This window comes from Mesoplodon densirostris, chromosome 6, assembly GCF_025265405.1.
Source record: "Mesoplodon densirostris isolate mMesDen1 chromosome 6, mMesDen1 primary haplotype, whole genome shotgun sequence".
NCBI lineage: Eukaryota > Metazoa > Chordata > Mammalia > Artiodactyla > Ziphiidae > Mesoplodon > Mesoplodon densirostris.
Window position 1 is genome coordinate 120,908,864 of NC_082666.1, and position 27,036 is coordinate 120,935,899.

Sequence of the window (27,036 nt, forward strand, 5' to 3'; positions counted from 1 at the left end):
CTGTCAATCCCATACTCCTAATTTATCCCTCACACCCTTTCTCCTTTGGTAGCCATAAGTTTGTTTTCTGTCTGTGAGTCTAGTCATTTATACTTCTTGTCCCTTTCCGGCACTTGGAAAAATTATTTGGAATTATAGTTGATTATTATTATTTTACATTTTATTTGGAAATTAGTGCTAACTGACCAGAGAATGTGTCTACTGCAGTTGTATAGCACTCAGCCTGAATGACATCATTTAGCAGCTGGGGACTATGTACAAAATCACTCTGCATATAAAAGAAGCACTTCTCTATTAATTTCTAATGTTTTCATTTTGCTTGTCTTATTACAAAAGTATTTCATGCAGAAAATTTGAAAAGTACAGATAAGCAACAAATAAATGCATAAAAACTACTTGAATCCTGTCACCCAAAGATATCCACTGACAACATTTTATATTATTTTTTATGCTTTTAAAATGCATCTTTTAACATAAGCAATACTATGCTATTCACAATATTTTTTGAATTCCTTTTTCTGTCAGCAATATATCTGAATATCTTTCCATGTCATAAAAATCTTCTAGAATATCGTATTTCATGGTTCCTAAGTATGTGGTTCATATAGGAATACCATAATTTATTTAACTATTTTTTAGGAATATTTAATTTATATCCAACATTTTGTCATTTTGTCACATTTTTGCTCTAAACATCTTTGTTGCTAAGACTTTGTGAACATTTATTCTTTAGATCAAAGTCTAAGGGTACAAAAAATTTAAGGGTTTTAATATTTGTTGCCCAACTGATCCTAAGAAAGTTGTATCAGTGTATACTGCTACCCATCGAATCATACTTGGGAAAATAGTTGGTGATCGATTATTTTAAAACTTTGCCAATTTGATAGACTAAAGTAGTGTCACATATGTATCTAAATTTCTTTGATTATTACTGAAATCAAACAGTTTTTGGATTTTTACAATATACTATTGATTTTTTAACCTTTAAAAGCTCTTTATTTTAATTTGTGTATATTTACATTAAGAAATACATAAAACATGGTTCTGAAGACAAACTGACTGAGGTCCAGCCCAAGCTCTGCCATTGCTGGTCATGCTTAGAAAGACCTACATTCAAGACCATATTAACTCCTTCAAGACCATATTAACTCCTATTTTTTCCAGGTACTTTGGAGTTCAATTTTTACACTTCTACATTTAAAAAAACTATGGTAGGGCTTCCCTGGTGGCACAGTGGTTGAGAATCCGCCTGCCGATGCAGGGGATATGGGTTCGTGCCCCAGTCCGGGAAGATCCCACATGCCGCGGAGCGGCTAGGCCCGTGAGCCGTGGCCGCTGAGCCTGCGCTCCGCAATGGGAGAGGCCACAACAGTGAGAGGCCCACGTACCGCAAAAAAAACAAAACAAAACAAAACAAAACTATGTTAAAAGGGCTTCCCTGGTGGCACAGTGGTTAAGAATCCGCCTGCCAGTGCAAGGGACACGGGTTCGAGCCCTGGTCTGGGAAGATCCCCCATGCCACGGAGCAACTAAGCCCATGCACTGCAACTACTGAGCCTGCGCTCTAGAGCCCAAGAGCCACAACTACTGAGCCCATGCGCCACAACTACCAGAGCCTGTGCACCTAGAGCCCGTGCTCCACAACAAGAGAAGCCACCGCAATGAGAAGCCCGTGCACCACAAGGAAGAGTAACCCCCGCTCTCCACAACTAGAGAAAGCGCGAGCACAGCAAAGACCCAATGAAGCCAAAAATAAATAAATAAAAATAAGTAAACTTAAAAAAAAAAAAAACCTATGTTAGTGGTTTGGTTGCTTATTCTCCACCACCTCCCTCTAGATCCATTTCCTATCCTTTTCCAGCTGCTCTGTGCCACAGGGGCTGCAGGAATGGGTTGCACCAGTGGGCTGTCTTGCCTTCTGGCTTTGGTTGGGTCCAGCCAACGGCTGGCAGTGAATGGAAAGGGAGAGGCTGGAATATTCTATTGCAGAGAACAGCATGTGTTAGGTTGAGGAGTTTGGATTTAAAACTATACCTAGAGGGAAACTGAGAAGGCTTTTAGGTAGAGGAGGAAGAGGATCAAAAATCAAAGTGGCAAATTAAGACAATTTGGTGGCACTGGGCAGGCTCGCGGAAGGCTGAAGCCAGAAAGCACCACGGGAATGCTAGAATTACGGGAATGCTAGAATTACAATAATGAGGCCGAACTTGTATAGGTTGACCATGGGGGAGGAAAATCATAAAGAACTGATTTAAAAGACGCTTCTAAAGAAAATAGACTGGTCTTAGGGGGTGTAAGGAATTGAAGAGTAGCACTGCTAGTATATCATTTCCTGACTGTTGCCTTTCTAGTGTGACATCCCACTTGGATCTTTGCAGGGAGAACCTACCTAGTGGCTAATAAGGAGAACAGCTTCCTTTATCATCTTGTTACTAAAGCCAAACAATGTTTGTGTATTTTCTCTTTTGTTTGATTTCCAGGCTTTAGACTATTATAATTTCCTGAAAACATATACTTAAAATAACAATGACTAACTTTTTTTTCCTTAGTACTTACCTATTATCTCATTTAATATTTTTATTCCTAGTTGGCCTAAATGTTATTGCATAATCAGTTGAAAATCCTAATTGGGAGGCCGCCTGGAATAGAGAAGAATATGGGCAGGGAGGCAATCAGAGTTGGTGCCAAGCAAAGTGGGGCATCTATGTGTGTCTTTCCTCTTAAAGACTCTCCAGCTGCTCGTGTGCTGTCCTTTGGTAACTTCTTTATCCTCTGAATACTTTACTTGAAAATACGATTTCATCTGGGTGTAAAGTATGTGAAAATGTGGGAAGGAGAGAGAATTTAGTTATAATACTTTGAGATATATGGTAGATCTGGACTTCTTTGCCATTGGCGCTGCTTTCTCTTAGGCATTTACCAAGTTACTAGTTTTGGTCTAATAATTTAGCAATGGTCATTGTATCGACTAGTCACATCGAAAGTGATTTTAGATACTGTGTAATCTAATCTCTTCATTTTGCCCACAAGGAAACCAAAATTCAAATCCCCCCTCTTTATCCCTTGGTCTCCTCACACTGGAAATCTTTTACTTTCTGTGAATCAGCTCCATTCAATGCTATTGATATTTGGATAACTTGGAGGTGCCTGGCAAAATGTGATGACCCTCATCATGAGCCCTTGGTCTCTCCTCCAGCTCACTGGTGATTTCTTCATGTTGTCAGCTCCTATTCAGATTTTATATTTGCTTTTACTTCTGAGGGTGTTGATTTGGGTGAGGACTAGAGCACATTGGGGCTGGGTAAGGAGCAAGTGACCTTTGCTCAGCAGGGTTCAGTAGAAGAAATGGAGAAAGAGGTACACCTGTGACCTGTTGGGCAAAGAGGCAAGGTTGTATCTGGACAGGACCCTCCAAGTAGCAGAAATTCTGTAGGATTAACTCATTTTCAATAGAAAAACCCCTGTGGGACTGGAATGCTATTCTCTTCTCCATGGTTTTAGATTTTCCTCTTTGTATATTTCTTCATTCTCCAAATTTTCTGTCATGAATGTCTAACTTTGGTATCCAGAGAAATTAATTTTATTTGTATGTATCTATATCACAATGTCTAAAGGAAATAAAATGCTTGGGGGAAGCAGCTTTGAAAACTTTGTGGACAATTTTCAAGAAGATTGAAATGGAAGTCCTAAACAGCATTTCCTAAAGTGTTTTGTGGGAAGCAGCCTTGGAAAAAACGTTGCCTGGCCAAATACACTTGGAGCGATGTGGTTCAGCCTCTTCTTGGAGAATTATAATGCCCATTAAGGGCTCTGGAACTTTCTGCAGGAATAATGCAACAAAACACGAAATTCTGTTTCAATTCTTTTAACTCAGTGTTTCAAAACATATCTGACTTAAGACTACTTTTTGTGCCTTAATATACCAGCAAAACCAATATTTTTTGAAATACGCTTTGGGAGGGCACCCTTAAGAGAGTTCCACAGAATCTCTTTTCAAAGCCCCGTGGGTCTCAGAATAAGCCTTTTAGAGTCTGAGGCAACCAAATCATGATGTCTCTTCTTTCCTCTGCTGTTATCTGGGTGAACATCAGTTAAAGTGGATATTAGAGCTTGCCTTGAAGGGGACAAGAAGCCCTAAAACCACAAAGCTTGGAGTAGGAGGGGGAGTGTCTTAATGGGGGAAGGTCAGACTTCAGGCCTGTTGGCAGGGATACCCTTGCATCAGTGTAGCTGGAAGGGTCTCCCCTTCTCATTGGCCGCTAACTTCCTAAGTCACAGCCCAGGAGTCTGGTTGCAGCCACTTCCCCAGCCAGGAGGGGGCGCCTCTCTTCTCTGCTGGAGGCCCCAGGGAGGTGACATCTGCATGTATTGTACTGGGTCCATCCTATGTGTACAGCAGCCTTCTAGGCACCCTGGGGTGGCCAAAGGAGACAGCTTCACTCCTACCTTACAAAGCTAACAGTCTAAGTTGAGAAGATGAGGCACATCCGTATAAAGTGTCAGAAAATATAAGGCTATCATATTGTGCTTTGTCATGTGATACAGATTTTAAGGTGTTGTAGGCATGTAGAGAAGAAGCGGACATCAGTGAGCTTGGGGTGATTAGACAGACTCTCCCAGGATGTGGCAAGTAGGGACAGAGGAATGAATAGAATTTAAAAAGGTAGAGATGAGAGGGGAAGGCAATCATGCAGGGGAAAAGCCTGGAAGAAGCACATGATTTGTCCAGGGGCAGCATTACCACGTCCCATTAGGAAGCCCCAGGCCACTCTGAAAGGGGCTATACTCAGCAGAATTTTTCAATTAGATTCTAGGGGTGGCTGGAGGCCTGAGCACCTCCTCCATGCCTTCTTCCCTGGCCACCCTCGTCTCTTCTCTGCTGTGGCAGTTATGGTTGAGTAGCTGGTCCACACTTCACAGTTCTGGGCTTGCGTTTATGTCCTGTGAATGTATCTTGTTTCCTCGTTAGGCCTAAGAGCGTTTTGAAGGCGTGAGCACAATGGTCTTATTCTCTGTTTCCCCTTCCCCTCCTACCCGCTGGCCTAAAGCATGTCACACGATGCTCAGAACAGATCATGCACTTAGTAAATGTCTGTGGATGGATCTGCTGGATTCTGAATAAAACCTGTGGCTCAGACGCACATCTACGACCTCGTTACGTCATCAGTGAGTGCTGGTGTCCCCATTGCACCGGGGGTCGAACAGGGGATGGGGGCACCCCACACACTCCAAGGTGGTTAGAGAACCTCATCTGAAATCTCTCTTTTGAGGGCTAAGAGGCCTTTGCTGGCTCAATTCAGTGTAACAGTAAGCATTTGCTGAGTCCTAGCCTCAGTCTAGTTTGGTGTGTGTATGTGTGTGTGTAGCGGTGGGAGTGGAAGGGGAAGAATAAAGTGCAGAGACGGTGTGATGTCTTCCTACCCTCAAGAGGCTTACACTCTGGTAAGAAGAATCAGGGTCAGCACCATCACCTAGAAAGGAGCTGCCAGGCAGCCTTTAAGGGTGTAGGGGTAAGAGGTGCCCCTTCAGTTACGTGTACATGGTTACTTACTGTTCAAGAAAGATGGGTCGGGGGTCTCTTCTGTTGCTTTCTGCAGAGCCTCTTTTCTCATTGATGCTGACCAGCCTGCCAGCACCCTGGCCTTATCCCGCCTCTCCTCGTGCCCTGGGGCAATGACAGGAGGGTGCTGCAGCTTCTTGGCAATTCCAGCGCAGCCCCTGTACCTCCAGGCACAGTCCACCAGAGGGTGCAAAACAAATGAAACACCCTTCATCGTGGTCTATTCAGCTTATCAAACCCGAAATTGGACAGCCGAGGAGAGAACTTCGTTTCCGGGAATTTTCCACTTCTGAGTTCAGCCAGAAGGGTGTGAAAATGCACCCTTGAGACCCGAATAGAACATTTGGAGTAGATTTAGAAATTAAAAACGTGTGTGCGTGTGTGTGTGTGTAAAGAGGTCTTCTTTGTAGGCAGAAAGGAAGCACTTGCGTACACGTGGAGTCTGGGAGACCTCCTGCCCTCACCCCAGATATTCTTCCACCTCCTGGCTCAGTGCTAAACTTGCGCGCCACAGAATCGTAAAGGTGTTCAGGTATTAATACTCTAGGGAGGAGTAATAATACCTCATATTTAGAGCCTTGCATGTACTTGCATGTACTTTCATACCTATGATTTCATTACACCTTTATAACCCTTGAAGCTGGTGATGTTATTATAGTTGTTTTATGGATGAGGAAACCTAGGGTCAGAGATAGTAAGAGTCCTGAGGTTACACACTTGGTCAGTGATAGAGCTGCTATAGGTCAAATGGACATCTTCAAGGGTCAAATCTCTTGCTCTTTTTCACTCCACTGGGCTGAATTCTCTCTTTAAATGATTGGAATCCAATTTTTTTTAAAAAGTAGGTGGTGAGGGCTTCCCTGGTGGCGCAGTGGTTGACAGTCCGCCTGCCAATGCAGGGGACACGGGCTCGTGCCCCGGTCCGGGAGGATCCCACATGCCGCAGAGTGGCTGGGCCCGTGAGCCATGGCCGCTGGGCCTGCGCGTCTGGAGCGTGTGCTCCGCAATGGGAGAGGCCACAACAGTGAGAGGCCCGCGTGCCACAAAAAAAAAAAAAAAAAAAATCAAGTCGTAAACAAGAAATAATAGAAAATAAGCAAATGAAAGCTGTTTCCCTGTTAAATCAAGGTTTCACCAATATACCCCAATACAGCAGCCCGTGCCAACCGAGGAGACGTGGTTTCCATGCCCTTGCCTGACCTCCTCTCTGAGCTGCCTGTGCACTTGCCCTTCTGGGCCACATAGGCAGCATGTTGTGAGCCCATCATCATACCTGCTCTGCATCTCTCATTCTTGCCTTCCCCCCAGCCCCCGACAGAACCTGTGAGACAGTCACAGCCCTCAGAGCCTGCCAAGTGAGCACAGATCCTTGAGAATCATCTGTGCTAAATATATTAGTGAATGCTAATGAGTTAATGGGCTGCTTAGCTAAGATTTTATTTTATTCAAAGCATTATACACAATTTAAAACAAAGCAATATGGAGGTTTTAGGCACTGATGCCGGTCAGGTCTTCAAGGTTCCCAAGACTCCTCAGGATCTTGCACACCACACCGTTTGTCTGTGCAGTCAGCCCATGGAGTCAGCTTTGTAGCCTGCCCTTAGAAATGTTTTCTGTTAAGGGGTTATATCTAACCAGGCAGAGTCATTCCTATTTTCTCTCTTCTTTCCCACTTGAGTGCTCCTGGTCTAGTTAAGATTCCTAGGACATCCAACCAGGTTATTGCAATAATCTCCTATGGCCCATTTCACCTCCATCTTCCTTGTACTTCCATCCTAGAGGGTGACTGCTGGAAAATGTTTATTTATTTATTTATTTATTTATTTATTTTTGGCTGTCTTGGGTCTTTGTTGAGGTGCGTGGGCTTCTCATTGCAGTGGCTTCTCTTGCTGTGGAGCACGGGTTCTAGGTGTGTGAGCTTCAGTAGTTGTGGTGTGCGGGCTCAGTAGTTGTGGCGCACAGGCTTAGTTGCTCCGCGGCATGTGGGATCTTCCCGGACCAGGGCTTGAACCCCTGTCCCCTGCATTGGCAGGCAGGTTCTTAACCACTGCGCCACCAGGGAAGCCCCTGGAAGATGTTTTATACAACTTAGGTGGATCGTTTTACTTTTCTTCTTGAAAATCTTAAATACCTCCCCCTATTTCTTTTTTTTTTAACAATGGCTTTATTGAGATATAATTCACATACTATAAAATTTACCCATTTAAGCTGCATGAATCAATGGTTTTTAGTATATTCACAGAGTTTTGCTAGTATCACCACTGTAATGGACTGAATTGTGTACCCCTAAAACTCATATGTTGAAGTCCTAACCCTAGTACCTCAGAATGTGACTGTATTTAGAGATAGGGCCTTTAAAAGCTAAGTAGGATAAAATGAATTCATATGGATGAGCCCTAATCTGATATGACTTGTGTCCTTATAAGAGGAGGAAATTAGAACACAGACAACCCACAGACTGAGGGGCTAACACATGAGGACACAGAAGTCAAAGTGAGAGGCTTCGTAAGAAACCAAACTTGTTGACACCTTGATCTTGAACTTCCAGCCTCCAGACTGTGAGAAATAAATTTTTGTTGTTCAAGCCATCCAGTCTGTGTATTTTGGTTTTGTTGATTTTTTCCTATAGTTTTTCTATTCTCTACATCATTTATTTCCACTCATATTATTTCTTTCCTTCCTTTTGCTTTGAGCATAGTTTACTTCTATTTTCTCATTTCTTATATCAAAGGTTAAGTTACTGAATGGAGCTCTTACTGTTTAAAAAAATATGTATTTACAAACATAAATTTTATTCTAAGCACCCCTTTAGTTATATCCCATAAGTTGTGGTACATTTTATTTTTGTTTTCATTTGTCTCAAAGTTTTTGTTTCCCTGTGATTTCTGCCTTGACTCATTGGTTGTTTAGGAGTGTGTGTTTAATAGCCATATGTTTGTACAATTCCCAAATTCCCTGTTACTGGTTTCTAATTTCATTCCACTGTGGTCAGAGAACATACTTTGTATGATTTCAATACTTTTAAGTTTGTTGCCGCTTGTTTTATAGCCTATCATATGTTCTATTCTGGAGAATATCCTGTCTGTGCTTAAGAAGAAAGTGTATTCTGCTGTTGTTGGGTGGAGTGTTCTAAAGCTGTCTTTAGGTCTAGTCAGTTTATAGTGTGTCCACATTTTCTACACTCTTGTTGATCTTCTGTGTAGTTGTTTTAACCATTATTCAGACTGAGGTATTGAAGTCTCCAACTGTTATTGTTGAATTGCATATTTCTCCTTTAACTCTATCCATTTTTGCTTCATGTATTTTGGGGGCTCTGTTGTTAGATGCATATATAATTGTTATATATTCCTGATCACTTAAATCTTTTACAGTTATACAATATCCTTCTTTATTTCTAGTAACTTTTTTGTTTTAAAGTCTATTTTGTCTCAGAGGCATTATGTCTTATAGACACAAAACAGGCAATCTAGCTTTCTTAGAGTTGCAATTTGCATGATTTATTTTTTTCCATCCCTTTTCTTTCAAACTATTTGTATATTTGAATCAAAAGTGTCTCCTGTAAACAGCATACAGTTGGCACTTGTCTTCTTATCCATTCTACCAATCTTTGCCTTTTAATTGTATTAATTCATTCATGTTTAATGTTCTTATTGACATGGTTTGAATTATGTCTGCCATTTTGCTTTTGTTTTCTATATTTCTGTATTTGCATTGAATGGATATTTTCTAGTGTAACTTTGTAATAACTTTGATAATTTTTAAAACTATATTTTTTGAGCTAATCTCTCAGTGGTTACTCTAAGGCTTACAGTATATATATTAACTTATCAGAAAATATATTTTAAACAATCAGAATCAGATTTTTACTAACATAATTCCAATGAGATAGAGAAAATTTACTTATATATAGCTCTATTCCCCCTCTCACATTTTAGCTATTATTTTTATACATATCACATCTATAAATGTTACAAACCCAACTATACCTTATTGATAGTACTACTTTATATACTTTAGTCTTACATTTAAATAAGCTAAGACAGAAGGGTAAATACATATTTATAGCTTTTTTTGTTTTAAACATTTACCTTCTTATTTACCATTTCTGGTTTTAAAAATTTCTTCCTGTGCATTTGAGTTACCATCTTATGTCATTTCCTTACCTGAATATAGCTTTGTTTCTGCAAATATTCATCAAATGTGTTACATTTCTATATTTATTTTGTAGGCTCAACAATAAATTATATATATATATATATACATATATATATATACACATATGTATATAGTTTTATGCAATTGCTTTTAAAATCAGCTTTGAGGAGAAATAAAATTAGTCTTTTATAATTAACGATATGATAACCTTTACCGGCACCTTTTGTTTATACCTGTGGGTTTGAATCACTGTCTGGTGTCATTTCTTTTTTGCTTAAAGAACTTCCTTTATTATTTTTTGAAAGACAGGTCTGCTAACAATGAATTCTCTCAGTTTTTGTTATCTTGGAATGTCTTTATTTTGCCTTAATTTTTGAAAGAGTTTTTCTGTATGTAACATTTTGGTTGACTTTTTTAAACCAGCACTTTGAATTAGTTACCTGTTTATTTTTAAATATTTATTTATTTGGCTGCGCTGGGTCTTAGTTGCGGCACGCGGGAGCTTTTTTGCCACGTACGGGATCTTCCTTGCGATATGCAGGATCTTTTTAGTTGCAGCATGCAGGATCTTTAGTTACAGCATGTGAACTCTTAGTTGCATCATGTGGGATCTAGTTCCCTGACCAGAGATGGAACCTGGGTCCCCTGCATCGGGAGTGTGGAGTCTTAGCCACTAGACCACCAGGGAAGTCTCTAAACCAGCACTTTGAACATGTAATCTCACTGACTTCTGGCCTCTGTTGTTATTTTATGAGAAGTCAGCTGTTAATCTTACTGGGGTTTCTTTCCTTATACTGAATTACTATTCTATGCTCCTTTCAAAATTTTATCTTTGTCTTTCAACATTTGATTATGATGTTTTGGTATAGAACTCTTTGCATCTGTCCTACATTGAGTCCTTTGAGAATTTTGGATGGGTAGATTAATGTTCTTCATCAAATTTTTAAAATTTGCAGCAATGATTACTTAAAATTTTTTAATGCTCCTCTCTCTCTCCTCCTTTTCCAGTACTTCCATTTAGTGTATGTTTGAGTGCTTAAATATTGTCTCACATTTGTCAGAGGCTTTGATCATTTTAGTTCATTTTTTTATCACTCTGTTTTCAGATTGCATAATCTCCATAGATCTATTTTAAAGTTAGCTGATTCTTCCTTCTGCCAGCTTAAATCTACTGTTTAGCTCTGCTAGAAAAATGTTCATTTCTGTTATTGTAATTTTCAACTCTAGCATTTCCACTGGGTTATTTTAAAAATAATTTGTATCTCATATTGATATTCTCTATCATTGTTCCTTTCTTTAATTTTTTAGGTATGGCTTTCTTTAGTTCTTTGAACATATGTGCAGTTGACCTTTGAACAATGTAGGCGTTAGGGGTGCCAACCTCCCGCATGGTCAAAATTCTGTGTATAACTTTTGACTCTCCCAAAACTTAATTATTATTAGTTGAATGGAAGCCTTACTGAAACATAATCAATTAACATATTTTAATGTTATACACGTATATGTATATCTATAAAATATATCTACATGTATTTTATGCATTTATGACATACCTTTCTTTTAATTTTTTGGTATTTCTAGGCTATGTGGTTCATCTGTGAGTTTTTTCAAACTTTTGAAAATCTTAACATTTTTCCAGTTTATTTACTGAAAAAAAATCCCATATAACCAGACCCATGCTGTTCATATCTGTGCTGCTCAAGGGTCAACTCTACTGGCTGTTAAGTTAGTAACAGTCAGTCCCTATCCTAAGTACTTTCTGTTGCTTGCTTTTTTTCTATGTATGGGTCACACCACTGTTTCTTTGCATGTCTCATAAATTTTCTGTTTAAAGCTGACATTTTCTATAATACACTGTAGCATTTCTGGATGCTCATCTCCTATCCTGAAATGTGAAAATGGGCGGTAAAAAGAATATACTGTTTGATATGACTTCTAACCTATTTCCTGGTCTCAATTTTCTCAGAAAAGATTCATAGTAGATGTTAAAGACAAACTGAAGAAAGAGAAATAGAGAGGTATCCAGGAAAGAAAAGATTGAGAAGAGGTATAAACATTCTCTATCCTAGAGGATAAGATAGATACCTTTTTCCTACCTCCCCAGGTTGAATATTATGGGATGGATGGGGTAAGAGGACAGCTGGAAGGAGAGCCAAAGCAAAGAGAAATAGCTTCTCTATATACTCTTTTTGAGAGAGTAATGTTTTGATTTTACACTGATCTACTTTAAAAAAAAAAAAAGGCTTATGAACTCTGTGCTTTTGGAAAACAAGTGAGAGTAGGACAAATCCAAAGGAGAAAAAAGGAGAGATGACTATTTAACATTGTCTTTGAAAATGAGAGATGAGCCCTTTGAGTTTTCTGTCTAAATCATGTAGTGTATGTGGCTAGAAGAGAAACAAAGGCACTTTTTAAGGAGTAAAATCTCAAATAATTAGAAAGAGTTTGAATTTGCCTGGATTGTGTCCCTGTGTTGTTATGGTCTGCCAACCTCTTTTCCCTTATTTCCTAGTAACATCACCCCCTTTAATTTGGGGGGAACATCTCTTCCTCCGTTTCTCATTCAAGAGGAACAGTTGATTCCAGTACTTAACCCCCTATCCTTCAGTTCTTCCTCCACATTCTGTGAACTTTACCGTATTCATGTGATAAATATCTTTTCCCCTTCCTTAGGTCAGTCAAAGTTTGTTTCTGTTGATTGCAATAAAAGAATCCCTCAACACCCAGACCCATGTGGTAGATGTGTGTCTAGAACTTTATTGAAGTTGATGAGATCCCGTAACACATGATAATATTACTAGCCAAATAACACTGATAACAAAGCAAACATCTATTTCAAATTCAAAGACAGTAAAAAAGAGAATGATTATAAAATGAAGACTTTGTTTAAGAGAGCTTGATACTACTGATCCTTGAAATGCTAGTCCAGAGGAAATATTGAAAGCGTAGTTGGATGCCAGAATGACTAAATTCAGAATTTGAACAGGGGACTGGAAGGAACCTGGAAAAAGGCCAAGCTATTGCTTTGAACTACTTTAAAGAGGAAAACAAAGAGCTAACTGTAATGCAGAAACTAGTATGAGAAAATCCTGCACACACCACCAAAGCAAGTTCTGTGCCCTGGCTGCTTCCTCCTTAAGCCCTACCCCTCTGGGACTTCTGTGCATGAGCTGCACTCCGCCTGTTAGAGCACCTGGTCTGCCAGCTAGAGCACTTCCTCCTGGAGGGGCCGTAGCTGCTGCTGCTGCGAGTGCAGCGTTGTTGGCAGGTTCCCTAGGGCTCCCCCCTCCCCAGGGGTCATCTGTCACCCATCTTCCTTGCTGAGCCTCCGTCTCACCACTACCTTTGTCCTCTGTTCTCTGTGCTGGGCCCTCTGATGACCTCACGCCCAGCCTCTTGTATTAGTGTCCCCTTTCTGTGCTGCCCCTGCTCTAGTCTCTTCCAGACATGGCAGGACCCTGTCTTCCCTTCGGGTAGAAAAGGTAAATTCTTCAACACCTCTTTCCACGACCCTCCCTCCAGACAAAAGCAAACACACTGACCCTGGCTCATAAACATGAGCTCTGTTGGTTAGCTGTCAGTGCTCCCCAGGGCTCAGAAAACAAAGGATCTCTGGGTCAACAACAGGTTCCAATTCCATAAAATCAGGCTTTCACCTTGCTCCTTCCCCAGGAGGAGAACGGACAGACTGAGCCGTCTGACCCTCCAGGCAGAAGCACTGGAAGCCATCCTGTACTCTTCTTGATTCCCAGGTTTCTCCACGGGGGATTACAATCAACTTCTTATGCCTATAGCTCTATGAGGTCCCATCACAGCTAACGCGCCTGCTCTCTTCTTCATCTTCTTTCCCCATTCATTTTACCCCAACAGTCCCATCTGTCTTTAGGGGGAAAATCCTGCTTACTCCTTCAGTTACCTTGCTTTATGGCTCCAGCAGCCCCGCCTCTCCCCGCTTCTCCCCACCAGACACACGCAGTTTCCTGAAGTCACATCATCATGGACTTTCTCATTAGGAGCGATTTTAGACCATCAGCCTTTCAGGTGAGAGTATATTTTTGGGAATTTCACAAGTTGAGAAAATGCATGGACCTTTCTGTGCAGAGCAAGTTTGACACATCGCCAACAAATACATCTATCTCAGCAGGCTCCTTCCACACGAAAGGTAGGTGCGTGTGCCAATGTGTGGGCGACTCACATCACCCCTCCTCTGGACATCTAGTGTTTGAGCATTGGAGAATGGTAAACTTTACTCTTCTTCTGTTTTTCGGAGACATTCATTGACTTGCACTCGATGGTCTGTGCACTTCACAAGTTCTTTAGAGAAAAGGGGAAGGAGAGAAAGTTCACACAAGTATGAGAGAATTGAGAGAGGCATTTCAGGTGTTGGGAAATGAATCCTAGTCCTTTGTTTCTTTACTTTTTTTTTTTTTTTTTTGCGATATGCGGGCCTCTCACTGTTGTGGCCTCCCCCGTTGCGGAGCACAGGCTCCGGACGCGCAGGCTCAGCAGCCATGGCTCACGGGCCCAGCCGCTCCGCGGTATATGGGATCCTCCCAGACCGGGGCACGAACCCGTATCCCCTGCATCGGCAGGCGGACTCTCAACCACTTGCGCCACCAGGGAGGCCCTGTTTCTTTACTTTTAAACAAAGATTAAATTCAAGAAAATGGGGGCAAAGATGACAATGGAAGATGGACAAAATATGGCAGGTTTTAAGAAAGCATTTTTAACACTGTAAGGCTGAATAAAAGGTTCTAAGGAAACATAGTACCTTTTTGATAGTATGGGGAAGATTAAAAGAAATAAACCTTGAAAAAGCAGCATTTCTTAAAAGATGTTTTTTATCAGAATTAATGACACATTTATCTCACATAAAACAAACAAAATCCTGATTGGAAAGATTCAAAATACTTCAGATTGAGGTTCAGTGGGTAGTTATTGAAAGCTTATTACATGTAAAGATTTATATCTGAGGCTTTCATGTATGTAATCTCATTGAACACCGAAAGTAATCTTATAAAATTGTCATCATTCTTCCCATTTTACACATGAGAAAACTGAAGCTTGAGCCAATTAAATTATTTCCCTAGAGTCAAAGCGAGAGTCAGATGAAATTCTTTCCTCCCACCTCCTCCCCAGCTTTACTGAGGTATAATTGACAAGTATAATTGTAAGATATTTAAAGTGCACAATGTGATGATTTGATGTACATATACATCGTGAAGGATACTCCCATCGAGTTATTTAACACATCCATCACCTCACATATTTACATTATTATTTGTATTATTTTTGGTGAGAACATTTAAGTTCTACTCTCAGTAAATTTCAGTTACAAATACAATACAGTGTTTTCCACTATAGTCACATTAGATCCCCAGATCTTGTAACTGAAATGTGTACCATTTTATCAATCTCTCCTTTATTTCTCCCAGCTCCTGGCCCCTGACCATCACTTTTCTACTGTTTCTATGAGTTGGACTTTTTTTTTTTTTTTTAAGATTCCACCTATAAGTGATACCATCTTCCTAATGTTCTTGAACTGTTGCAAAACCAGTACAATTACTGAGACCTAACAGAAGCCAAAGGAAATGACGGACAATGAGAAATGAGCAGAACCCTTTCTCCAGCCAGGAGGAGAACTTGCAGGCAGGCAGTTATCCTGTTGCCTAGTGGAAGACAGAAATTTTCTCCAGGGATGATGCAGAGCCCTCAACTACCAAAGCCGGGGTTTCAGAGGGGCTCCTAATCCAGGCCTGAGTTCATAAAGATCCATCAGGCAGAAGCGAGGGCACTGGGAGAAGGGCACATGCCTACCACCTCGCAGAGGACTGTATTCACAACTGTTGGAAATGTGACAGGTCTATGAAAAACAGGGGAACTCAGTCTCATAAATTGTCATGAATCTTTTGAGCCACTGTTAAAGGCGCACATTTTTCATCATGGTAGGAAATGAAAGCAAAGTACAACTATGAACACTTGTAGAACTCGTGCTTCAATTGCAGGAGGGTTTGGCCTACCCATAGCCCAAGATGATGTGTTCAGCTCACCCTGACTGGTAGGCAGGGGTCTTACTCCTTTTGAGTGGTCTAGTAAAATTACCTTTTGGAGAGATGCCCACACCCTACTCCTTACCATGTTAAACTACTCTGCATGCAATCCTGCCCTGAACCAAACATTTTATTCATGCTCTGCTCATGCCCCTCTTGGGCGTCTGTGGGGCTGAATCCCTTTATTTCAAAATGAGAGACACTGTTTTAAAACAATTCTCTTACAGAACGCAGGCAGCCTGATATCTCAAGTAAGAGTAAAAATAACTGATGCTCAAGCTTTTTTGGGGGGCTTATTTGGAGGTTTGGGTAGAACCAAGGAAGAATCATGGTGGTGGTTTAGTATAAGAGAACTCTACCAGCCTAGGCGTCAGAAGCCCTTGATGCCAGGTCTGGCATTCAAGGTTAAGGGGTGATTTTATTTTTTATTTTTATTAAAAAAATCTTTTATTGAAGTATAAAAGTATAAAATAAAAGTATAAACTATTGCTGTGCAATATTGTATGTTACAGGGGTACAATATAGTGATTCAAAATTTTTAAGGGTTAAGCTCCATTTATAGTTATACAATATTGGCTATATTCCCTGTGTTGTACAATATACCCTTGTAGCTTATTCTATACAGAATAGTTTGTACCTTCTAATCCCCTACCCTTTTCTTGCCCCTCCCCGCTTACCTCTCCCTACTGGTAACCACTGGTTTGTTCTCTATATCCATGAGCCTGTTTCTTTTTTGTTATATTCACTAGTTTCTTGTATTTTTTAGATTCCACATATAAGTGAAATCACACAGTATTTGTCTTTCTCTGTCTGACATTTCACTTAGCACAATGCCCTCCAAGTCCATCCATGTTGCTGCAAATGGCAAAATTTCGTTCTTTTTTATGGCTGAGTAGTATTCCATTGTATATAATACCACATATTCTTTACTCATTCATCTGTCGATGGACACTGAGTTTGCTTCTGTGTCTTGGTTATTGTAAATAGTGCTGCTATGAACATAGGGGTGCATGTATCTTTTTGAATTAGTGTTTTGGGGGTTTTTTCGGATATATATATACTCAGGAGTAAAGTTGCCGGGTGATAAGGTCATTCTAGTTTTAGTTTTTTGAGAAATCTCCATACTGTTTTCCACAGTGCTTGTACCAATTTACATTCCCACCAACAGTGTACAAGGGTTCTAAGGGGTGATTTTAAATGAGAGGCTTCTATAAAGTAGGTCTGTTCTATAGTATTTAATGAGGACATAGGTAAGATAAAGTATCTGAAAGCATTAGGTATGGTTCCTGGAACATAAAGACCTGAAGACATTGGTGAACTGAAGATGGGCTTGGAAGTGGCAGAAAGGGAGAAACAGGCTGAAGGGGAAGCTAGATATTTGAAGACCCATTCTCCTGCTTGGTGGGTTTTTCAAGGGTAACCTCAAGGGGACTCAGAGGTAGAGGTTCTCAATATGTGCTCGTTTCCTTCCTGTTCTTTTCTCAGTGGAGTGGGCTTGATGGCCATGGATGATATTGATTGCTCCAATGACACAAATGCTTCAGTTTTTCCAAGTGAAAAACAGGGTAAAAACTGGTTCCTTGCCCAAGTCCACCTGATAATGAAAGAGGACTATGTTGTTTCCTTTCCAGGTGTGTGGGCTTTCCCCCCAGCCCCCTGGAATACTGCAGAGTACACTAGTCTAATTGTCACAAATACAGACATGAAAATGAGGTCGCTCTTGAGATAGCCAAAGTGAAATTTTGAACATCTGGGAACATCAGATCAACAGCTATCTCTGGCTCAACTGCCACTTTTCCTTCTTTGGGATGATCCAGAGGAAGAGAATTGAGTTGTTGAGGAAGGGAATTGCTCAATTGCAAATTCCTTTGATATCAGGCTGGTGGGTAGAGTTTTAGAGAAGGAGAGCTTTTGTTTTGTTTTTATTTGTTCCTATGACATTACTCTGGAAAGTTTAGATTGCTGAGACCATGAATAATTGACTTTTGAGACATTCATTGGTTTTATGATTATAGGCGAGCTCTTGGACTTTAAGTTTGGCTGGGCAAGAGTGTGCAAGAAGAGGCAGTATTGATTCTAGAATTTCTACATTGGAGAGGCCTTGGGTAGCAATCTGCTTGCAAGTATGGGTCGGGGTAGGACACAGTGTGGTGAGCTGGGTCAGGGGTTTGTTGGGTGTAGTAGGTACACTGCTTTTAGAGAATATACTGCCCTGGGGTGGGTTGGAGAGCATGCTGGTTCTGATTATGGGAGAGGGCACCTCCATGGTATCAACTCTTAAGAGGAGATGAGTTGGAGAAGCCAGGGCAGTTGCTCATTGAAGTATAATGGACAGTACTTGACCGAGGAAGTTGGTTCATAGATCTGAATTCCAGCCCTGGCTCTGCTAACAGTCTCATTGTAGGCAAATCAGACTCTCCTCTTTTTAGGTATTAGGTTAGTTATGTTTAAAATGAGGGAAGTCATCTAGATCAGCACAGTCATGTAGAAATACAATGTGAGAAACATATGGATTTAAAAAATTTCTAGCAACCACATTTTAAGAAGTCCAAAGAAACAAGTAAAATGATAATGGTCTGTTCAACCCCATATATCTAAATTATTACCATTTCAACAGGTAATCAGTGTAAAATTTACAAATGAGATATTTTACATCCCTTTTTGTATTAACTCTGCAAAGACCAGTGCGTACTTGACATAGCACATCTCAACTGGACCAACACATTTGAAGTGCTCTGTGGTCCCACGTGGTCAGTGGCTGCCATATTGGACAGCACGAATCAGGATGATGTCTGAAGGCACTTCCAGCTCTAACATTCTATGATTCCATGACAGGCCATCCGTGGACTGCTTTGCCTTTTTCTTAGTCATCCTTCTTCTTCTGGGTTCTCAAGTTTCAAGGACCCCTGTGTCAATGTGAGTACAGGAAGAAATAATTTGTGACTAGACCCTCCTGTCCCAGATAGGCTAGAGACCTCCCAGGAATAAAGCAATTAACTCCCCTACTTACCTTGGGAAATTGCCTTGAGATCCCGTGTGAAAGGAGATGATACATACAAGTACAAAGTAATTAGTCTGTGAGCATGTCTTCTTACACAGTCACCTACCTAAGTGCAGTCTGCCATGCATATTCCTGCCCGAAGCCTCAGGAAGCCTAATTAACTATCTCCTGTAAAGTGCAGGAGATGCTCCAGATGAAAGGTGGCCAGTGGGAGCCAGACTTCATCCAGAGGAACATTTGAACGTATACCCATCCCCAGGCTGCACCATTACAAACCCGGACAGAAGTCAGTCACTTTCTGCAGGTAGCAGCTCTTCTGCCTGGGGAAAGATGTAATGGGAGTGTTAAGGCCTCACCAGATGACCCATTAAAAGAAAAAAAAAAAAAAGAAACACCCCCAGACTTTTGCTCCAGCGACCTTGCTTTGTCATAGATTCCAAGAAGCAGATCCCATTTCCCCTAAATTGCACACTTATTGCCTAACTGACTGCTCTTCTCCTAAAGCTGAAGTCACTTCAGATAGTAAATGCTTTGAATACAGTTTTTCTCATTTTCTTTCTGCTAAGTTGAGTTGGTGTTCAAGGCAAATGTGAAGAAAGTGGGGTTTATCTCCAGCACATGTGTATTTTCTCTTCGCCCGTTGCTCTTCCTAAGGACCCAGCCATCTAGCAGCCCACCCAAGCCCTTGCTTCTGTTCCTCATCCCCTCCTGCACTGCCATCTCCAAACCAGGCCCTGGACTCATTTACTCCCCTCTCATCTTTTTTTTTTTTTAAAGTCTTTTTTGAATTTATTACAATATTGCTTCTGTTTTATGTTTTGGTTTCTTTGGCCCCAAGGCTTGTGGGATCTTAGCTCCCCGACCAGGGATTGAACCCACACCCCCTGCATTGGAAGGCGAAGTCTTAACCACTGGACCACCAGGGAAGTCCCTTACTTGCCTCTCATCTTTACGACTGCTTTCTCCCCATCGGCATCTCATAACGATTTTACCACATTCATTCTCCCAGATGTGAAGCCTCAGTGGTTTGTCTCATTTGCTCCTTCCTGCATCATCCGTTCATTAACTCAGCATCTGTGTGTACCAGTCGGTGTGCTTGGTAGGCAATGAACCAGGCTTCAGAGGTAAATTGTGCCCCTTTTGATGTTTCATTTTTTCTGTCTGTCCTGCACATTCTGATGTTCCCCTGGTTTCCAGCCTCCTCATTCATTCACAGAATGTTCTCCTCATTTCATGTGCTCTCCTGAGGCCCGCTGCCCTTGGCAGTGAATGTTGTGAACTGTGCAACTCCAGGGAATAGTGGAATGGAGTTGAGTTCTACAACAGTTGGTCCTGCTTTTCCTGAGAAGTCTCAGCTCTGCCAAGGACCTCCAAATCTGTATCTCCAGGCCTCTTCTCACTCTCTAACCCTAGGCCTAGATTTACTTTTCTCCCCCTTTTTTAAAAAATTGAGTTAACACATACCTAACCAGTGTGCTGAAGGTGCTATCTTAGATTAAGACACTTTAACAAAAAACCCACAGACTGGGTGGCTTAAAAAACAGACATTTAGGGCTTCCCTGGTGGCGCAGTGGTTGAGAGTCTGCCTGCCGATGCAGGGGACGCGGGTTCGTGCCCCGGTCCAGGAAGATCCCACATGCTGCGGAGCGGCTGGGCCCATGAGCCATGGCCACTGAGCCTTCCCATCCAGAGCCTGTGCTCCACAACGGGAGAGGCCACAACAGTGAGAGGCCCGCGTACCACAAAAACAAACAAACAAACAAACAAAAAAAAGACATTTACTCTCCTAGTTCTGGAAGCTGGGAAGCCCAAGAGCAAGGTGCTGTTGGTTGCTGATGAAGACCCTTTTCCTGGTTTTTAGATTGTGTTCTTGTACTCTCACATGGGGGAGAGGGAAAGAAAGAGAGAGGAGGGGGGGTGGAGGGGAGGGAGAGGGCATGCCTCTTCTTATAAGGGCACTAATCCTATTGTGAGGGCTCCACCCTCATGACCTAATCACCTCTCAAAGGCCCCCACCTCCAAATATAATCACATTGAGAATTAGAGTTTCAACATATGTATTTTGAGGGGGCACAGCCATTCAGTCCTTAACAGGTGCTCATCTTAAGTGTACAGTTGCTGTGTTTCTACATATGTGTGTTCTCTATCTGGTTCAAAATATAAAATCAGTCCAGCTTCCTAGAAGTTTCCTTCATTCTCCTCTTCAGTCAGGCAGGACCATCCTCTGGAAGGAACCATTTTAAAAACTTTTTGACCATAGATCAGTTTTGCTTGTCCTTCAACTTCAGATACATAGAATAGAGTGTGTATACTTTTTTGGTCTGGCTTCTTTCATGAAACACAGTATCTGAGAGATTTAGCCTTGCTATTGCCTATATCAACATTCAGGCCCGTATTTCTAGTAGTATATCTATCTACCTATATACCCTGCTGAGAAATCCAATGCTATATATCCATAACCAAACAGATTATTTCTATATTTTGAAATCTGATGGAGGGTCACCCTATCATCAAAAGAATTTATACTGACCTGAAATAATAGTTAACATGTCAAAGAGATAGTGTACATAAAACACTTAGCAAAATTCTCAAGTAGTTAATGTCAAAAAAGTTATTCAGAGTTGAGGGAGGAGTGTCATTCTCATGGGTCCACATTAATCTTAGCTGCTTACTTTCTGTTCGTGGAAAGTGGACTCTGAGCCATCTGGTGGTCATGTTTTTATCTTAAATAAAATTTTAGTCTTTGATAGGACTAAATAAAATGATTTTTTGCTCTGGGAATTTAGCAATACGTTGGGGTCTACTGATTTGTACATTTGAATGGGAGTTAATTTCTTAGGATATACTATCAGGTTTGGAAGTGACTTAATTGACAATTCAGTGTTAGAAAAACAGTCTAGATGTTTTGTTACCTTTCAGCATAGAGTGACACTTTTTTTTTTTTTTTTTTTTTTGCGGTATGCGGGCCTCTCACTGTTGTGGCCTCCCCCGTTGCGGGGCACAGGCTCCGGACGCGCAGGCTCAGCGGCCATGGCTCACGGGCCCAGCCGCTCCGCGGCATATGGGATCCTCCCAGACCGGGGCACGAACCCGTATCCCCTGCATCGGCAGGCGGACTCTCAACCACTTGCGCCACCAGGGAGGCCCGAGTGACACTTTTAATCACAGAGCGAATCTTAATACAAATAAATTAAAAAATCAATATAAAATATTAACACCCTTATAGGCAGCCTCCATTCCAAGTAAACATTCTAGTAAATATCAGATTAGCTCTATTGCTAGAATGGTGAGTTATTCACTTTGCATAACCTTAAGCTTTAGACATACGTGAATCTATGGTCCTTACTGACGTTCTACCAAACATTATAAATATCTAGACAAAGGAAAGAAGGAAACAAAATTCCAATTCTGGGAATTTGGAGTAGAGAGTCAGGGAATCTCCCACTATGGAACAAATACTAGGATCTAAGAAAGCAGATGAACAGCAGATGTCCGGAGTCAGGAAAGAGTTGGGAGTTACTAGAAATTCTACAAAGGAAAAGTTAACCTCTGAACAGGAATCAAAGTTTCACAAATCTCTGATGCTGTAGCTTTAGTCATTGCGACGCTCCTACTGTAATACACACCTAACATGCCATATCATTGGCAAAATTCTAACCCCTTCCACACCGAACACTCAATGCAGCCTAATGTGAAACTTTGGTCGTCATAACACACTTTAAAAATAGAAACGATAGGGAAATAAGATTTACTTTATACAGATATACTTCTCAGCTCATTCTGTGGTCGTGGATTTATTCTATAATATAATGGATTCTTTAGTGAAAGGAAAACATTCGTCATTTTTTCCCCCCAAAGTCTCCTCCTTCTCAATCTCTTTGTGTAAGTGCAGTAAAGAGGATATAGGAGCGACGTCATGATGGAAATGGAGAGTCTTCTGGTGGCCACGTGCGTCTGTTGGCTACTGAGAAGTTGGGTCAGCAACAGACCAGCTGAAAGGGTAGCCACAATCGGCGGGGTGGGGGTAGGGCTCCTTCTGAGCGAGGCTGTGGGGACCCTCATGTCAGAGACAGAGCTCCCTCCCAGCAAGGCCGTGACAAAGTGTGGGGTTAGCAATTGCCCTCACCTCTCTGTCCCTTTGTTCCCCTCTCTGAGTTGACGATACTAATGGCGTTCATTGAATAGTTATTATACTGACTCAGCATAGGATATTGTGTTAGGTATAGAGCAGCGCAGATATGAGAAACACACAGAAACTCCTGCATTATTGCTGCTCCTTCTTTACCATGAAGATGACCTATGTCATGAGAAGAGCTGTTGGCTTGGAGATGGAAGAACCAGACATAAGAACTTTGGGTCATGGCTTTGTGGGCAAAGGTCAAGGAGAAAGAATGTGTGATGGGAGAAACACAGTATGGTGTAATCCTAGAAGTGTGACTAGTAAATCAGGGTTGAAATCTCACTTTTCTGCCTTCCTTGTGTGTGACCGTGGACAAGTTACTCTACTCTTGGAACTTCTTTGTAGAATGGAGATGATAGGACCTTCTCAGGGCTGAGGTGAGGATCAATGAGGTAACAGGGGAAAGGTGGAGGAGAGGAAAGAAAGTGTTAACAATGTTTCTTGATCCATCTATTCAGCAACTACTCTTTCGGTGATTCCTTTTTTCACTTACTAGGTGCTAGGGCCCAGTGATCTAGCAGAAAGCAGGACAGCCCTTGCAGCATGGAGAAGGTCAGGTCTGTGGCAGCACACATTAGGGTGAAACACAGCTCTTCTGGGGCTTGGATTGCAGCTTGGGGCCAGATCTGTGCTGGATGGCAGGTTAGGAAACATGGGCCATACCAAGAGTTATCTTCACTTGATTCACTTAAGTTGGCATATGTATTTCATCATATATTTGCTTTACCGTCAAGAGTATTCTGGGGGTGAGTGGTATAAAACAGGGATGGAGGGAATAACTAATATGTCAGTTTGTGGATATCTGTTTAGTTAGCCCAGATACTCCTACAAGACGGTCATTTGTCTTCAGGGAAGTTCATCTCTGAATTAAACCGCCAGTGTGCAGAGAAGCCTTATTTTGCACAGCAATTGGTTTCCTAAGAAGTAACATGTAAAAAAAAAAAAAAAGAACCTTATTAAACCCACTGGGGCAGTTGTGGATTATATATGCTTAGGTAGTTCTAAACATAGATAAGTAATCAGTCCCTAATTTTATTAATCTTGTAAAGTTGGATGACTGAGTCTTGGCTTTTCTCAAAATGAGAGATATCCTTATATTTAGTAACAAAAATGAACAGCCACCACGTGGGCTTCCTGGGGGCAGTTAAGAGCAGGTTATTCAGCTCCTGCTTTAGATAAACAGTGGATAAGAATGTCAAGTCTCTAACCACCCCTCCCCCCCTTTTCCGGCTCCACACACACTCCCCCCAGCTCTCCCAGATGTTTCAGATTCCAAGAATGTTTGCATTGATTAAACATTCTATTTTTTACTTATTTCCCCATCCCAGACCTTGAAAATGTTATCTTTACTTTATTGCTGGAGATCACGGCTATTTCTGGAAGCTGTGGGGTTCAGGGGAAAAAATCACATTTTGTGCTCTTCTCTCCCCTGTTTTTTTTTTTTTTTTCTTTTGTACAGGTGGGAGCTAACATGGCTTCAAGGGCAGCTCTTGTAGGAGGAGAGACTAAAGTCCATCAGTGAAGGATTCTGCTGGACTGTTCCCTGAGCAATAGATAAAGGAGCGTCCAGGGTCTTGTTATGTACCAATGATTAAGGCATCTTCTCTAGAACCCCGCAGTCTTGCCTTAGTAGTTTGAGTATGGATGAATCTCTGTATGTGTGTGTGTGTGGAGGGGTGGGTCGGGTTATATAGGGGAGGGTGAGGATAGTCATATCCCCATATCCTGGGGAAGGAAGTCAAGGACAGCAAGGCTGAGCGACTGCACTTTGGAAAATAAGTCACAATCTCTGGGGTTGGCCTGTCAGTCATCCAGCAGTCTAATTTTAACTCTAATTCACTTCAGTGATTTGGTACCTAGGTCACTGCCTTCAAGCTATGCCTGGGCCAGTGATCAGAGGCAGCCACAGGATAAAATACAATACATTGGGGACTTCAAGTCAGGAGCCTTGGAATAACACTGGATACTGCCACTTCTACCGCGATAGCCTTGGGCAAGTCAGTCAACCCTTCTGAACCCCAGTATCTTTATCTACTAAAACAGGGGTGACAACATCTGCCTTATAGGATTGGCATTTCAGTGTTATTGTAAGAATGAAAGGGAATAATGTATGAGGAGATTCCAATCCAGTGTTTGGCACACAGTAGGTGATTTGAACTTTCAGGAATTTTGAAGTGAATAGGGTGCCCTTTTCTGGGAAGATCCCTTCCTGGGGACTTCTATGCTCCAAAATCTCTTTGAAATGATCTTCACTTGTCTAACAGTAAAAGTGATTTGGAGAATTCTGGGTCCAGTCTCTATCAAAAGGGACTTTTTTTTTTTTTTTTTCTTTTTTTTGCGGTACGCGGGCCTCTCACTGTTGTGGCCTCTCCTGCTGCGGAGCACAGGCTCCGGACGCACAGGCTCAGCGGCCATGGCTCACGGGCCCAGCCGCTCCACGGCACGTGGGATCTTCCCAGACCGGGGCACGAACCCGTGTCCCCTGCATCGGCAGGCGGACTCTCAACCACTGCGCCACCAGGGAAGCCCAAAAGGGACATTTTTATTCATATTTCATCAGCGGCTGTTCTTTGTAAAGTTTTCCTCACTTGCTATTGTGTGAAATAGGGGGCTTTTGCCGAGACTGAGGGGGTTATGGTTTTGGGAATGATGGGGAGGCTTTCTTTCCTCCAGTCTGGAGCTTTAGTTGGGGTCCATGGAATTGCCTAGGGAAGGTGCCAATGCTCAGGCCCACGACAGATCTGTTGCATCAGAAAATCTAAGGGTGGTGCCTGGAAATCTGCATTAAAAAATCAAGTCCCCTTGATGGGTCTTGCACACAGAAAAACTGAAAGCCACTGCTTTAAACTGTTATTTTGATTTGTGTGGCTGGAAATCAGGGAAGGAAAGTTGGCCCAGCTTAGGGTGAGAGGTGGGAAGTCAAGGTAGGAATAACCAAAGACCAGTTCTGCTGCCTTCATTGATCTGAGGCACAGTTCCCTGCCTCATCAGAGAACATCATGTTCTATGGAGGGAGAGGAGGACTGATTCCCAAGCACTTGAGTCTGGAGTGAATCAATAAATTAACTCACATTTTTAAAAAATTGATTTATTTTATTTATTTTTGTTCTTGGCTGTGTTAGGTCTTCGTTGCTGCATGTGGGCTTTCTCTAGTTGTGGTGAGCAGGGGCTACTGTTTGCTGCGGTGTGCAGGCTTCTCATTGCAGTGGCTTCTCTTGTTGCGGAGCACGGGCTCTAGGCATGTGGGCTTCAGTAGTTGTGGCTCGTGGGCTCTAGAGCGCAGGCTCAGTAGTTGTAGCACACGGGCTTAGTTGCTCTGCTGCATGTGGGATCTTCCCGGACCAGGGCTCAAACCCGAGTCCCCTGCATTGGCAGGAGGATTCTTAACCACTGCACCACCGGGGAAGCCCCTAACTTGCATTTTCTTCCCCCTGGAGTTTTGGTTTTGCACAAGGTTCTGACAGAGCTCTGTGTTGTGCTTATGGATACATGATCGGAGGCTTAGAAAATGTACTTTGACCATGGATTTGGGCCGGTGGGAACTTTTTTTCCTCTCCAGTAACCTTTCTGAGCCTAAATCACATATTTGCTGGCAGCATTAGAAACAGGCATGAATTAAGTTATTGCATTTCCTCAATTTAACTCTGTCTTTGTACTACTCAGCCCACAGGAATAGGAATATGTTTTCTTCCCAGTGACACATCTGTGGTTTCTCCTCTTACCTTCCACCCAAACAAACTTCAAGAAAGGGAAGAGAGCTTTAATACCAAGCACAGGAGGTTTCAGATAATTCAGCAGGTTGTTGTGGAGTTCTCGGAATGGAGCAGAAAGCTCAGAATAGATATCAGCAAAAAAGAGGAAATGGTGAAAAAGAACTTACTTTAAAATGGCAAGACCCTCCTTTTATTGCCACAATTGAGTCACGTGAATTTTGGGTCTCTGCCATGGAGAGGGGTGTTCCCTTGGATTGATTCATGTTCTTTGTTTCCTCCTTGAAGAGAAAAAAGGAAAAAAAAAAAGGAAACTACTCTGCCGATCTGAGTAATTCCAGCCATCAAAGTAGTGAGGACTCATTGATCTCAGGTTCACG